Raw genomic sequence first — 17,022 nt, 5'->3', positions numbered from 1 at the left:
CTCTCTTTGTTTCTCTCTCTGTCTCTCTCTCCTTTGTAAAACAATATTTGTAAGTTGATCAAATATTTTGGTAGCCTACAGCATAGAGTATTTGCTTTTCAGGAGGAGCCATTTGCTTTCCAACGTTTGTTTTCCCTGGATTGTATTTGAACCTCTGCAAATGTTTTTTCACTGTTATTCGGCTACATTCCACAACTAGGCTATTTTTAAAAAGCAGCTATTGATCCTCTGGGGCTAATTTATAGTCCTTCTCATGGTCTAGTAGGCTATTCTGAATGATTTCATTAACAGACAGCAGTAATTCTATAATTTTGACAAATCTATTTCAATTTATCAGGGGTGCTTCAGTTCCTTCAGAACCCCTGTGAGCGTTGCTATCCTTATATAAGGAAAGACATGATTGAGGGCAACGGACTAGTCCCGAACCGAATCAACTCTTAGAATATTAGTCCCGAACCGAATCAACTCTTAGAATACTAGTCCCGAACCGAATCAACTCTTAGAATACTAGTCCCGAACCGAATCAACTCTTAGAATACTAGTCCCGAACCGAATCAACTCTTAGAATACTAGTCCTGAACCGAATCAACTCTTAGAATTTTAGTCCCGAACCGAATCAACTCTTAGAATACTAGTCCCGAACCGAATCAACTCTTAGAATATTAGTCCCGAACCGAATCAACTCTTAGAATACTAGTCCCGAACCGAATCAACTCTTAGAATACTAGTCCCGAACCGAATCAACTCTTAGAATACTAGTCCCGAACCGAATCAACTCTTAGAATATTAGTCCTGAACCGAATCAACTCTTAGAATACTAGTCCCGAACCGAATCAACTCTTAGAATATTAGTCCCGAACCGAATCAACTCTTAGAATACTAGTCCCGAACCGAATCAACTCTTAGAATACTAGTCCCGAACCGAATCAACTCTTAGAATACTAGTCCCCGAACCGAATCAACTCTTAGAATACTAGTCCCGAACCGAATCAACTCTTAGAATATTAGTCCCGAACCGAATCAACTCTTAGAATACTAGTCCCGAACCGAATCAACTCTTAGAATATTAGTCCCGAACCGAATCAACTCTTAGAATACTAGTCCCGAACCGAATCAACTCTTAGAATATTAGTCCCGAACCGAATCAACTCTTAGAATATTAGTCCCGAACCGAATCAACTCTTAGAATACTAGTCCCGAACCGAATCAACTCTTAGAATATTAGTCCCGAACCGAATCAACTCTTAGAATACTAGTCCCGAACCGAATCAACTCTTAGAATATTAGTCCCGAACCGAATCAACTCTTAGAATACTAGTCCCGAACCGAATCAACTCTTAGAATATTAGTCCCGAACCGAATCAACTCTTAGAATACTAGTCCCGAACCGAATCAACTCTTAGAATATTAGTCCCGAACCGAATCAACTCTTAGAATACTAGTCCCGAACCGAATCAACTCTTAGAATATTAGTCCCGAACCGAATCAACTCTTAGAATACTAGTCCCGAACCGAATCAACTCTTAGAATACTAGTCCCGAACCGAATCAACTCTTAGAATACTAGTCCCGAACCGAATCAACTCTTAGAATACTAGTCCCGAACCGAATCAACTCTTAGAATACTAGTCCCGAACCGAATCAACTCTTAGAATATTAGTCCCGAACCGAATCAACTCTTAGAATATTAGTCCCGAATCAACTCTTAGCATATTAATCCCAAACCGAATCAACTCTTAGAATATTAGTTCCGAACTGAATCAAATCTCAGCATATTAGTCCCGAACCGAATCAAATCTCAGCATCTTAGTCCCGGACTGAAAATCTACTTTTTCACGTAATGTTTTTTGAATGACCTTTGACACCTTATATTATACTTTTTACATAAAATTTTTAAAAAGTCAATTATTTTTCAGGCCACGGAGAGTTCCAGGTTCCGGCCAAATAGGTTCCGGAACAACACAGTCCAGTACGGAGATGTGATCCGAATCACATTAAGCATGACTATACCAGGTTGTGGGAACACCTACAGACATGTTACACAACAGGCCTGATGTAGCTAAGTGCTCTATGGCCAAGAGGTCCGGACATTTATGGCACAGATGGTAGGAGGCAATGTTCCCTCTAAAGTTAATGCTTCTTTTTGTCTTAAAGGGGCAGTGTTGTATTTTGAGACACCCCTTGAATAAGCTAAGTAGCCAATAGGCAGAGGGTAGTATAATTGGTCTGATTCTCTGTTATAATGGTATGGGAATAATAATGCATTTTATTTTGTAAAGTGGTTTGCTGTATCAAACACCATGTCCAGTCACCTCCTTGTCTGAAGGACAAGTGTATAAACAGGTTAATGTCAAGACCAGCATGATTTTTCAAAAGTCTCACAGAATGCAGGCCTACATTAAACACCACACATTGGCTCCTTCTGTAGGTTGAATGATAGAACAGCTATTTCCATGTTAAAATGTTATGGGAGCATGTTCACCATTGTTGTTGATGGTAGCCGCCTCTGATAGGCCTACATTATGATCAAATAGCCACAGCAGCCTACTTGACCACTGTTAAAACTGTAGCAGGTACAGCCTCAGTGTTCACAGTAAAACTGTAACTTAAAGCAGGTTCAGCCTCAGTGTTCACAGTAAAACTGTAACTTAGTGGGTTCAGCCTCAGTGTTCACAGTAAAACTGTAACTTAGTGGGTTCAGCCTCAGTGTTCACAGTAAAACTGTAACTGAAAGTGGGTACAGCCTCAGTGTTCACAGTAAAACTGTAAGCAGGTACAGCCTCAGTGTTCACAGTAAAACTGTAACTTAGTGGGTTCAGCCTCAGTGTTCACAGTAAAACTGTAACTTAGTGGGTTCAGCCTCAGTGTTCACAGTAAAACTGTAACTTAGTGGGTACAGCCTCAGTGTTCACAGTAAAACTGTAACTTAGTGGGTACAGCCTCAGTGTTCACAGTAAAACTGTAACTTAGTGGGTACAGCCTCAGTGTTCACAGTAAAACTGTAACTTAAAGCAGGTTCAGCCTCAGTGTTCACAGTAAAACTGTAACTTAAAGTGGGTACAGCCTCAGTGTTCACAGTAAAACTGTAACTTAGTGGGTACAGCCTCAGTGTTCACAGTAAAACTGTAACTTAGTGGGTACAGCCTCAGTGTTCACAGTAAACGCACGCTGGAAGTTGCACAGAATTTTCACAACTGTTCAAGTTTGCGCTTAGCAGACCTGAAATTTGTTCAGTGACGGAATAAATTAGAAGGAACATTGGTAGGATGTACTGTGAGTCCTGACTCCCAGACCCTTCCACATTTAGCTTTGCACGGGGCATGTTATCACACACCCTCAAGGACGAACACACATGCACACAAGCAAGCAGGGTTGGGTAAGTGACTTTCTAAATATAATCCTTTACAGCTGCTATTTACCTGTCCAAAATTGTAATCAGTGACGTAACTTTTGGATTACCCAAACTAAGTAAAGAAATCGGATTGCTTTCAGTTTACTTTAGGACTGCTTTCCCCTTAAGAGGCAGCAGAAAAAGACAAAAAGGAGCCATCAAAAACATTTGGTGTGTCATCATAGTGGTCTCTGACATCATAGTGGTCTCTGACATCATAGTGGTCTCTGACATCATAGTGGTCTCTGACATCATAGTGGTCTCTGACTTTATAGTGGTCTCTGACATCATAGTGGTCTTTGACATCATAGTGGTCTTTGACATCATAGTGGTCTCTGACTTTATAGTGGTCTCTGACATCATAGTGGTCTTTGACGTCATAGTGGTCTCTGACATCATAGTGGTCTTTGACATCATAGTGGTCTTTGACGTCATAGTGGTCTCTGACATCATAGTGGTCTCTGACATCATAGTGGTCTCTGACATCATAGTGGTCTCTGACATCATAGTGGTCTTTGACATCATAGTGGTCTTTGACATCATAGTGGTCTCTGACATCATAGTGGTCTCTGACATCATAGTGGTCTCTGACTTTATAGTGGTCTCTGACATCATAGTGGTCTTTGATATCATAGTGGTCTCTGACATCATAGTGGTCTTTGACATCATAGTGGTCTCTGACATCATAGTGGTCTCTGACATCATAGTGGTCTTTGACATCATAGTGGTCTTTGACATCATAGTGGTCTCTGACTTTATAGTGGTCTCTGACATCATAGTGGTTCTCTGACATCATAGTGGTCTCTGACATCATAGTGGTCTCTGACATCATAGTGGTCTTTGACATCATAGTGGTCTCTGACATCATAGTGGTCTCTGACATCATAGTGGTCTCTGACATCATAGTGGTCTCTGACATCATAGTGGTCTCTGACTTTATAGTGGTCTCTGACATCATAGTGGTCTCTGACATCATAGTGGTCTCTGACATCATAGTGGTCTCTGACATCATAGTGGTCTCTGACATCATAGTGGTCTCTGACATCATAGTGGTCTCTGACTTGTTGTCAGACTCGCTCAGCTGGAACAAACTTAAAATTGGTAAATGTTTCAGTGCTGAATGGAATATCACAGAGTAAGCAGAAAGATGTCAATGTATTTGTCACAAACATCATTGTTTTACATTTAAAAGTTATGCAAAAAGTAATCTGATTAGGATATTTTTTTCTGGTAACATAACTGATTACAGAAACAGTTTTTATTGTAATTAGATTATCAGTCACACACACACACACACACATACACACACTTTCTGCTCCTCCTTCCATCCCTCCTCCCTAAACATTTTAAATAGCTTCTGCTCAAAATGATGAAGTATCACACCTCTTCCTTCATCCCACACTTTCCTAAACACTAAAATAGTTTCTGCCCAAAAGCAGAGGGTAAACTTGTTCTGTTGTGTTAGTACCCACTTATCACACCTCTCTTTCCACCTTAATTTTCTCTCCTCCCTGCAGCCCTCTCTCCTCCCTCCATCACTCTCTCCTCCCTCCATCACTCTCTCCTCTCTGCAGCCCTCTCTCCTTCCTCTCTCCTCCCTCCACCACTCTCTCCATCACTCTCTCCTTCCTCTCTCCTCCCTCCTTCACTCTCCTTCCTCTCTCCTCCCTCCTTCTCCTCCCTGCAGCACTCTCCACCCTCCATCACTCTCTCCTCTCTGCAGCCCTCTCTCCTTCCTCTCTCCTCCCTCCTTCACTGTCCTTCCTCTCTCCTCCCTCCTTCTCCCTGCAGCACTCTCTCCACCCTCCTTCACTCTCTCCTCTCTGCATCCCTCTCTCCTTCCTCTCTCCTTCCTCCTTCCTCTCTCCTCCCTCCTTCTCCTCCCTGCAGACCTCTCTCCTTCCTCTCTCCACCATCCTTCACTCTCTACTCTCTGCATCCCTCTCTCCTTCCTCTCTCCACCCTCCTTCACTCTCTCCTTCCTCTCTCCTCCCTCCTCCTCTCTGCAGCCCTCTCTCCTTCCTCTCTCCACCACTCTCTCCTCCCTGCATCCCTAAAACTGCCCTTAATTGGAGGCCAACTTCTACTATGGCCTCCTGGGCTTGCTAGCACCACTGAGAGAAGTTTTCAGGGTGTAAGGAGATTAAAGGTGACGTGAGCCCTCCTCCTTGCCCTCTACTTTCTCTTCTCCTCTCCTTTCTCCTCTCCTTTCTCCTCTCCTCAAAACGGTTATCCTCCGGTCTCCTCCTTCGTCCCTTTTCCAACATCAAAGGATTCAGTTGGAAGGCCTCTCGCTGTTTCATACAGTTTTCTCTTTTAACAATGTAGACTGTAGAAAAGAGAGCTTCAATGTAGACTGTAGAAAAGAGAGCTTCAATGTAGACTGTAGAAAAGAGAGAGCTTCAATGTAGACAGTAGAAAAGAGAGCTTCAATGTATACTGTAGAAAAGAGAGAGCTTCAATGTATACTGTAGAAAAGAGAGAGCTTCAATGTAGACTGTAGAAAAGAGAGAGCTTCAATGTAGACTGTAGAAAAGAGAGCTTCAATGTATACTGTAGAAAAGAGAGAGCTTCAATGTATACTGTAGAAAAGAGAGAGCTTCAATGTAGACTGTAGAAAAGAGAGAGCTTCGATGTAGACTGTAGAAAAGAGAGCTTCAATGTAGACTGTAGAAAAGAGAGAGCTTCAATGTAGACAGTAGAAAAGATAGCTTCAATGTATACTGTAGAAAAGAGAGAGCTTCAATGTATACTGTAGAAAAGAGAGAGCTTCAATGTAGACTGTAGAAAAGAGAGCTTCAATGTATACTGTAGAAAAGAAAGAGCTTCAATGTATACTGTAGAAAAGAGAGAGCTTCAATGTAGACTGTAGAAAAGAGAGAGCTTCGATGTATACTGTAGAAAAGAGAGAGCTTCAATGTAGACTGTAGAAAAGAGAGAGCTTCAATGTATACTGTAGAAAAGAGAGAGCTTCGATGTATACTGTAGAAGAGAGAGCTTCAATGTATACTGTAGAAGAGAGAGCTTCAATGTATACTGTAGAAGAGAGAGCTTCAATGTATACTGTAGAAGAGAGAGCTTCAATGTATAATGTAGAAAAGGGAGAGCTTCAATGTATACTGTAGAAGAGAGAGCTTCAATGTATAATGTAGAAAAGGGAGAGCTTCAATGTAGACTGTAGAAAAGAGAGAGCTTCAATGTATACTGTAGAAAAGAGAGAGCTTCAATGTAGACTGTAGAAAAGAGAGAGCTTCAATGTATACTGTAGAAAATAAAGAGCTGACATACCTGTGGGTGTCTGGGTATTCTCAATAAAGTTTTAGAATTTTACCTGTGGGTTTCTGGGTATTCTCAATAAAGTTCCCTCCCTCCCTCCCTCCCTCCCTCCCTCCCTCCCTCCCTCCCTCCCTCCCTCCCTCCCTCCCTCCCTTCCTTCATGGGTGGGAAAAAGTATTCTCTCTTAACTTCTGAGAATGCATGTGAAAGACACACAATTTAAACTATTTTCAGTCCTTCCATATCATGAATCCATTTTATGTTATTTTCCAAACAATGTAACTTGGCAAGAGATCACTGCACTTATCGACTTGGGACGTGAGAAAAGAGAGAGCTTAAAAAGTAACAACGTAAAAAGAGATGGACTCTGAGGTCCCTTTGGGAATGTTTCTCTGTTCTGAAGCTGGGTGGTCTGTCCTAATGTGAACTCAAATAGAGGCCATGACTTTGACTGAACTGTATTCTATGTTCAGATCATTAGATCAGACATTCATGAGGACAATGAGCTCTAGGAAGAAGAAAAAAACATTTGGATCAGGATTCATTTACATTTGACATTTTAGTCATTTAAAAAATCAAATAAAATGTCAAATGCTTCGTAAAACAACGTATGGTGTAGAGTAGCAGTGAAATGCTGACTTACCATTGAGTCCTTTTCCAACAGTTGTTGAAGGTACAGACATATACACAGAGAATAACAATAACCAGTCAAAATAACATGGCTATATACAGGAAGTACCAGGTAATAACATGGCTGTATACAGGAAGTACCAGGTAATAACATGGCTGTATACAGGAAGTACCAGGTAATGACATGGCTATATATACAGGAAGTACCAGGTAATGACATGGCTATATACAGGAAGTACCAGGTAATGACATGGTTATATACAGGAAGTACCAGGTAATAACATGGCTATATACAGGAAGTACCAGGTAATGACATGGTTATATACAGGAAGTACCAGGTAATAACATGGCTATATACAGGAAGTACCAGGTAATAACATAGCTATATACAGGAAGTACCAGGTAATAACATGGCTATATACAGGGAGTATCAGGTAATAGCATGGTTATATACAGGGAGTACCAGGTAATAACATGGCTATATACAGGAAGTACCAGGTAATAACATGGCTATAAACAGGAAGTACCAGGTAATAACATGGCTATAAACAGGAAGTACCAGGTAATAACATGGCTATAAACAGGAAGTACCAGGTAATAACATGGCTATATACAGGGAGTATCAGGTAATAACATTGTTATATTTAAGAAGTACAAGGTAATAACATGGCTATATACAGGAAGTACCAGGTAATAACATGGCTATATTTAAGAAGTACCAGGTAATAACATGGCTATATACAGGGAGTACCAGGTAATAACATGGCTATATACAGGAAGTACCAGGTAATAACATGGCTATAAACAGGAAGTACCAGGTAATAACATGGCTATATACAGGAAGTACCAGGTAATAACATGGCTATATACAGGGAGTACCAGGTAATAACATGGCTATATACAGAGAGTACCAGGTAATTGAGGTATCTATGTACATACAGGGGTACCAGGTAATTGAGGTATCTACAGGGGTACATACAGAGGTACCAGATAATTGAGGTATCTACGTACATACAGGGGTACCAGGTAATTGAGGTATCTATGTACATACAGGGGTACCAGGTAATTGCGGTATCTACAGGGGTACACACAGAGGTACCAGGTAATTCAGGTATCTACAGGGGTACATACAGAGGTACCAGGTAATTCAGGTATCTACAGGGGTACATACAGAGGTACCAGGTAATTGCGGTATCTACGTACATACAGGGGTACCAGGTAATTGAGGTATCTATGTACATACAGGGGTACCAGGTAATTGAGGTATCTATGTACATACAGGGGTACCAGGTAATTCAGGTATCTACAGGGGTACATACAGAGGTACCAGGTATTTGAGGTATCTATGTACTTACAGGGGTACCAGGTATTTGAGGTATCTATGTACATACAGGGGTACCAGGTAATTGCGGTATCTACAGGGGTACATACAGGGGTACCAGGTATTTGAGGTATCTACAGGGGTACCAGGTATTTGAGGTATCTATGTACATACAGAGGTACCAGGTAATTGAGGTATCTACAGGGGTACCAGGTATTTGAGGTATCTATGTACATACAGAGGTACCAGGTAATTGAGGTATCTACAGGGGTACATACAGGGGTACCAGGTAATTGAGGTATCTATGTACATACAGGGGGTACCAGGTATTTGAGGTATCTACAGGGGTACATACAGAGGTACCAGGTAATTGGGGTATCTATGTACTTACAGGGAGGGACAGGGGCGTAACTTTGGTTTGAGAAGTAGAGGAGAAATAATGTTTTTCTTTTTTTTTATCCAGTCAAAGGAAACACTCAAATCAAATCAAATAGTATTGGTCACAGACACATGTTTAGCAGATAGTAGTGAAATACTGGTAGTGTAGTGAAATACTGGTGGTAGTGAAATACTGGTGGAAGCATAGTGAAATACTGGTAGTGTAGTGAAATACTGGTAGTAGTGAAATACTGGTAGCGTAGTGAAATACTGGTAGTGTAGTGAAATACTGGTAGTGTAGTGAAATACTGGTAGTAGTGAAATACTGGTAGTGTAGTGAAATACTGGTAGTAGTGAAATACTGGTGGAAGCATAGTGAAATACTGGTAGTGTAGTGTATTACTGGTAGTGTAGTGAAATACTGGTAGTAGTGAAATACTGGTAGCATAGTGAAATACTGGTAGTGTAGTGAAATACTGGTAGTGTAGTGAAATACTGGTAGTGTAGTGAAATACTGGTAGTAGTGAAATACTGGTAGTGTAGTGAAATACTGGTAGTGTAGTGAAATACTGGTAGTGTAGTGAAATACTGGTGGTAGTGTAGTGAAATACTGGTAGTGTAGTGAAATACTGGTAGTGTAGTGAAATACTGGTGGTAGTGTAGTGAAATACTGGTGGTAGTGTAGTGAAATACTGGTAGTGTAGTGAAATACTGGTAGTGTAGTGAAATACTGGTAGTGTAGTGAAATACTGGTAGCGTAGTGAAATACTGGTAGCGTAGTGAAATACTGGTAGCGTAGTGAAATACTGGTAGCATAGTGAAATACTGGTAGTGTAGTGAAATACTGGTAGCATAGTGAAATACTGGTAGAATAGTGAAATACTGGTAGCATAGTGAAATACTGGTGGTAGCATAGTGAAATACTGGTAGCATAGTGAAATACTGGTAGCATAGTGAAATACTGGTAGAATAGTGAAATACTGGTGGTAGTGTAGTGAAATACTGGTGGCATTGTGAAATACTGGTGGAAGCATAGTGAAATATTGTTAGCATAGTGAAATACTGTTAGCATAGTGAAATACTGGTGGCATAGTGAAATACTGTTAGCATAGTGAAATACTGTTAGCATATTGAAATACTGGTGGTAGCATAGTGAAATACTGGTAGCATAGTGAAATACTGGTGGTAGCATAGTGAAATACTGGTAGCATAGTGAAATACTGGTGGTAGCATAGTGAAATACTGGTAGCATAGTGAAATACTGGTAGCATAGTGAAATACTGTTAGCATAGTGAAATACTGGTAGCATAGTGAAATACTGGTAGCATAGTGAAATACTGGTAGCATAGTGAAATACTGTTAGCATAGTGAAATACTGGTAGCATAGTGAAATACTGTTAGCATAGTGAAATACTGGTAGCATAGTGAAATACTGGTAGCAATGTGAAATACTGGTAGCATAGTGGAATACTGGTAGCATAGTGAAATACTGGTAGCATAGTGAAATACTGGTAGCAATGTGAAATACTGGTAGCATAGTGAAATACTGGTAGCATAGTGAAATACTGGTAATATAGTGAAATACGGGGGGGGGGGGTAGCAGGTAGCAGTCTTGTTTGTCAGTTTGTGGGGGTAGAAGCTGTTCAGGGTCCTGTTTGTTACAGACTTGGTGCCCTGGTACCGCTTGCCGTGCGGAAGCAGAGAGAACAGTCTATGGGTGGCTGGAATCTTTGAAAATGGTTTGGGTTTTCCTCTGAGGCCCTGGGTGGCAGTGATGTCGTACTGGGTCGTACTCACGACCCTCTGCAGCTGTAAAACCAATTTGACGATCTTAGCCAGAGCGGTGTTGTAGCACGCTGGATATTTAAAGGTCATTTCAGATAGACGACGTCTCCAGCACTAACGAGGGAACATCGGTTTCAAAAGGAGCTCCGGACTTATTCACAGAGAAAGAGAGAAGGGTGGAGAGAGACTGTGTGTGTGTGTGTGTGTGTGTGTGTGTGTGTGTGTGTGCATGTGTGTGTGTGTGTTTATGTGTGTGTGTGTGTTTATGTGTGTGTGTGTTTATGTGTGTGTGTTTATGTGTGTGTGTGTTTGTGTGTGTGTGTTTGTGTGTGTGCGTGCGTGTGTTTATGTGTTTATGTGTGTGTGTTTATGTGTGTGTGTGTGTGTTTGTGTGTATGTGTGTGTGTGCATGTGTGTGTGTGTTTGTGCGTGTGTGTTTCGTCTCATCCCCAGAGAGGGGACAACAAAACAATCCATCTGCTCCAGAATAAACAGGCTGGAAACAACTGTTTATTGGGTTATCTGTTCAGTGGGCCACACACACACACACACACACAAAACACACACACATAAACACACATAAACACACACACACACACACACACACACACACACACACACACACACACACACACACACACACATAAACACACACACACACACTCACTCACTCACTCACGAAAGACTCAATCAGATTGACATCCGGTTGTTTTGGTCGGAGGTGGAACTGCCAAACCCACAGGCCCCGCCTCCTCTTATATAGTGGACACTGCCATTGGATGCTATCTAATCGGGACACTGCCATTGGATGAACGAAACCTCACCTGACTATAATCTGAGAAATCCCATCCAGCCGCGTTCCAGGTTGAAAACAAATCTAAATCCCCTCATCCAATTGAAATGAAGACATCTATTAGATGTCCTATCACAGTCCAGATAATAAGCACTTGTGAGCTATTGGTCAGCTCGTACCTCAGTCACACCTCCAACACCTCTGCTGTGCTGATGTCGGCCAACGCCGGTAAAAATATATATCCTTTATTTTAACTTGGCTCAGTCAGTTAAGAACAAATTCTTATTTACGATGACAACCTACCGGGGAACAGTGGATTAACTGCCTTGTTCAAGGGCAGAATGACAGATTTGTAAATTGTCAGCTCGGGGGTTCGATCTAGCAACCTTTTGGGTTGACCACTAGGCCACCTACTCCAAATGATTAGAAATCAGAGTAAATGATGAGAAATCACAGATGTCTGTGGCAGAAGAAGTTGTCATTGCAGAGAGGAGAGGACAGGAGAACACTGGTGGTGTTGTATGGTGGTACACCCCCCCCCCCAGTATGGTGGTACACCCCCCCCCCCAGTTTGCAGACAACACCAGCATGGTGGCACCCCCCCCCCCCCCCCCAGTATGGTGGTACACCCCCCCCCCCAGTTTGCAGACAACACCAGCATGGTGGCACCCCCCCCCCCCCCCCCAGTATGGTGGTACACCCCCCCTGGGATGAAGAATATGTACATAAAGATATATGAAAGAGTGATGGTACAGAACGGCATAGACAAGATGCAGTAGATGGTATCGAGTACAGTATATACATATGAGATGAGTAATCTAGAGTATGTAAACAAAGTGGCATAGTTTAAAGTGGCTAGTGATACATGTATTACATAAAGATGGCAAGATGCAGTCGATGATATAGAGTACAGTATATACATATGAGATGAATAATGTAGGGTATGTAAACATTATATTAAGTGGCATTGTTTAAAGTGACTAGTGATACATTTTTACATCATTAAAGTGGCTGGAGTTGAGTCAGTATGTTGGCAGCAGCCTCTCAATGTTAGTGGTGGCTGTTTAACAGTCAGATGGCCTTGAGATAGAAGCTGTTTTTCAGTCTCTCGGTCCCAGCTTTGATGCACCTGTACTGACCTCGCCTTCTGGATGATAGCGGGGTGAACAGGCAGTGGCTCAGGTGGTTGTTGTCCTTGATGATCTTTTTGGCCTTCCTGTGATATCGGGTGCTGTAGGTGTCCTGGAGGGCAGGTAGTTTGCCCCCGGTGGTGCGTTGTGCAGACCTCACTACCCTCTGGAGAGCCTTACGGTTGTGGACGGAGCAGTTGCCGTACCAGGCGGTGATACAGCCCGACAGGATGCTCTCGATTGTGCATCTGTAAAAGTTTGTGAGTGCTTTTGGTGACATGCCGAATTGAGGCTGAAGAGGCGCTGCTGCGCCTTCTTCACGATGCTGTCTGTGTGAGTGGACCAATTCAGTTTGTCCGTGATGTGTACGTACGCCAAGGAACTTAAAACTTACTACCCTCACCACTACTGTCCCATCGATGTGGATAGGGGGGTGCTCACGATCATCACCTTTGTTTTGTTGACGTTGAGTGTGAGGTTACTTTCCTGACACCACACTCCGAGGGCCCTCACCTCCTCCCTGTAGGCCGTCTCGTCGTTGTTGGTAATCAAGCCTACCACTGTTGTGTTGTCTGCAAACTTGATGATTGAGTTGGATGCGTGCGTGGCCACGCAGTCGTCGGTGAACAGGGAGTACAGGAGAGGGCTTCAGAACGCACCCTTGTGAGCCCCCAGTGTTGAGGATCAGCGGGGTTGAGATGTTGTTACCTACCCTCACCACCTGGGGTCGGCCCGTCAGGAAGTCCAGTACCCAGTTGCACAGGGCGGGGTAGAGACTCTTGATGAGGAGTTTGGAGGGTACTATGGTGTTAAATGCTGAGCTGTAGTCGATGAACAGCATTCTCACATAGGTATTCCTCTTGTCCAGATGGGTTAGGGCAGTGTGCAGTGTGGTTGAGATTGCATCGTCTGTGGACCTATTGGGGCGGTAAGTAAATTGGAGTGGGTCTAGGGTGTCAGGTAGGGTGGAGGTGATATGGTCCTTGACTAGTCTCTCAAAGCACTTCATGATGACGGAAGTGAGTGCTACGGGGCGGTAGTCATTTAGCTCAGTTACCTTAGCTTTCTTGGGAACAGGAACAATGGTGGCCCTCTTGAAGCATGTGGGAACGGCAGACTGGGATAAGGATTGATTGAATATGTCTGTAAACACACCAGCCAGCTGGTCTGCGCATGGTCTGAGGACGAGGCCGGGGATGCCGTCTGGGCCTGCAGCCTTGCGAGGGTTAACACGTTTAAATGTTTTACTCTCGTTGGCTACAATGAAGGAGAGTCCGCAGGTTTTGGTTGCGGGCCGTGTCAGTGGCACTGTATTGTCCTCAAAGCGAGCAAAGAAGTTGTTTAGTCTGTCTGGGAGCAAGAGATCCTGGTCGGCGACGGGGCTGGTTTTCTTTTTGTAATCTGTGATTGACTGTAGACCCTGCCACATACCTCTTGTATCTGAGCCGTTGAATTGAAACTCTACTTTGTCTCTATACTGACCCTTAGCTTGTTTGATTGCCTTGCGGAGGGAATAGCTACACTGTTTGTATTCGGTCATGTTTCCGGTCACCTTGTCCTGGTTAAAAGCAGTGGTTCGCGCGTTCAGTTTCGAGTGAATGCTGCCATCAATCCACAGTTTCTGGTTTGGGAATGTTTTAATAGTTGCTATGGGTACGACATCGCCGATGCACTTGCTAATAAACTCGCTCACCGAATCAGCGTATTCGTCAATGTTGTTGTTTGATGCAGTGCGGAACATATCCCAGTCCACGTGATCGAAGCAATCTTGAAGCATGGAATCAGATCGTGGTCAGCTTTTCCAAAAGGAGGGTGGGGGAGGGCCTTATATGCGTCGCGGAAGTTAGAATAACAATGATCCAGGGTTTTACCAGCCCTGGTTGCACAATCAATATGCTGATAGAATTTAGGGAGTATTGTTTTCAGATTAGCCTTGTTAAAATCCCCAGCTACAATGAATACAGCCTCAGGATTTGTGGATTTCAGTTTGCATAGAGTCAAATAAAGTTCGTTCAGAGCCATCGATGTGTCTGCTTGGGGGGAATATATACGGCTGTGATTATAATCGAAGAGAATTCCCTTGGTAGATAATCCGGTCGACATTTGATTGTGAGGAATTCTAAGTCAGGTGAACAGAAGGACTTGAGTTCCTGTATGTTGTTATGATCACACCACGTCTCGTTAACCATAAGTCATACGCCCCCGCCCCTCTTCTTACCAGAAAGATGCTTGTTTCTGTCGGCGCGATGCGTGAAGAAACCAGCTGGCTGCACCGACTCCGATAGCGTGTCTCGAGTGAGCCATGTTTCTGTGAAGCAAAGAACGTTACAGTCTCTTATGTCTCACTGGAATGCTACCCTTGCTCGGATTTCATCAACCTTGTTGTCAAGAGACTGGACATTGGCGAGTAGTATGCTGAGGAGCGGTGCGTGATGTGCCCGTCTCCGGAGCCTGACCAGAAGACCACTTCGTTTGCCCCTTTTACGGCGACGTTGTTTTGGTTCGTCAGCTGGGATCCGATCCATTGTCCTGGGTGGTGGGCAAAACACAGGATCCGCTTCAGGAAAGTCATATTCTTGGTCGTAATGATGGTGAGTTGACGTTGCTCTTATATTCAGTAGTTCCTCCCGACTGTATGTAATGAAACCTAAGATGACCTGGGGTACCAATGTAAGAAATAACATGTAAAAAAAAACAAAAATACAAAATACTGCATAGTTTCCTAGGAACGCGAAGCGAGGCGGCCATCTCTGTCGGCCTCTCTCTCTCTGTCCTCCCTCTCTCTCTTCATCCTCCCTCTCTCTCTTCGTCATCCTCCCTCTCCGTCCTCTTCCTCTCTCTCTGTCCTCTCCCTCCCTCTGTCCTCTCTCTCTATCCTCTCCCTCCCTCTCTCTCTTCGTCATCCTCCCTCTCCGTCCTCTTCCTCTCTCTCTGTCCTCTCCCTCCCTCCCTCTCTCTCCCTCTCTCTCTGTCCTCTCCCTCCCTCTCCTCTCTCCATCCTCTCCCTCCCTCTCTCTTCATCCTCTCCTCTCTCCGTCCTCTCCCTCCCTCTCTCTCTGTCCTCTCTCTCCGTCCTCTCCCTCCCCCTCTCTCTCCCTCTCTCTCCGTCCTCTCCCTCCCTCTCTCTCTGTCCTCTCTCTCTGTCCTCTCCCTCTCTCTCTCCCTCTCTCCGTCCTCTCCCTCCCTCTTTCTCTGTCCTCTCAGGGGAAATTACATTAACAAATGAGAGATGGATGGATGAAGTGATAGAGATGAAGGGATGGAGAGAGAGAGGAGGGAGGGATGTAGGGGTGGGGGGATAGAGGGATGGAGAGAGAGAGGAGGGAGGGATGTAGGGGTGGGGGGATAGAGGGATGGAGAGAGAGAGGAGGGAGGGATGTAGGGGTGGGGGGATAGAGGGATGGAGAGAGAGAGGAGGGAGGGAGGGATGTAGGGGTGGTGGGATAGAGGGATGGAGAGAGAGAGAGGAGGGAGGGATGTAGGGGTGGGGGGATAGAGGGATGGAGAGAGAGAGGAGGGAGGGATGTAGGGGTGGGGGGATAGAGGGATGGAGAGAGAGAGGAGGGAGGGATGTAGGGGTGGGGGGATAGAGGGATGGAGAGAGAGAGGAGGGAGGGATGTAGGGGTGGGGGTGTGTATGTGTGTGTGTGTGTGTGTATATGTGTGTGCATGTGTATGTGTGTGTGTGTGTATATGGTTGTTGTATGTGTGTGTGTGTGTATATGTGTGTATGTGTGTGTGTGCATGTGTATATGTGTGTGTGTGTATGTGTGTGTGTGCATGTGTATATGTGTGTGTGTGTATATGGTTGTTGTATGTGTGTGTATGTGTGTGTGTGTGTGTATGTGTGTGTGTGTGTGTATGTGTGTGTGTGTATATGTGTGTGTGTGTCGACTCATTTCATGTAGAAAATATGTACAAACAAAAAACGCAGACAAAGTCAAGTCTTATATTATAACTTTTATAACTTTTATAATATAATGGTACTGAACAAAGATAGAAACAGAACATGTAGAGTGTCGGAACATGTCGGTCTCATGTTTCATGACCGAAAATAAAGACACAGAAAGCTACTTTCTAAGAAACGTTGTACACACACGTGTTCATCCTTTGCAGAGTGAGGTTATGGGCAGCGAACACAACGAACACAATTACATTTTAATCGATGGTAATTTGAAAAAAAAATACAGTGATGAGATCCTGAGGCCCATTCATCATCCTCACCAACCTCATGTTTCAGCACGGAAAATGTCCCAGTTCTTCCATGGTCTGATCATGGCCTCATCACCATGGTGACTCACCAGATCCTCATCTTAAAC

This window comes from Oncorhynchus kisutch, linkage group LG16 (genome assembly GCF_002021735.2).
Source record: "Oncorhynchus kisutch isolate 150728-3 linkage group LG16, Okis_V2, whole genome shotgun sequence".
Classification (NCBI taxonomy): Eukaryota; Metazoa; Chordata; class Actinopteri; order Salmoniformes; family Salmonidae; genus Oncorhynchus; species Oncorhynchus kisutch.
Note: the sequence above shows the minus strand (reverse complement) of the source record.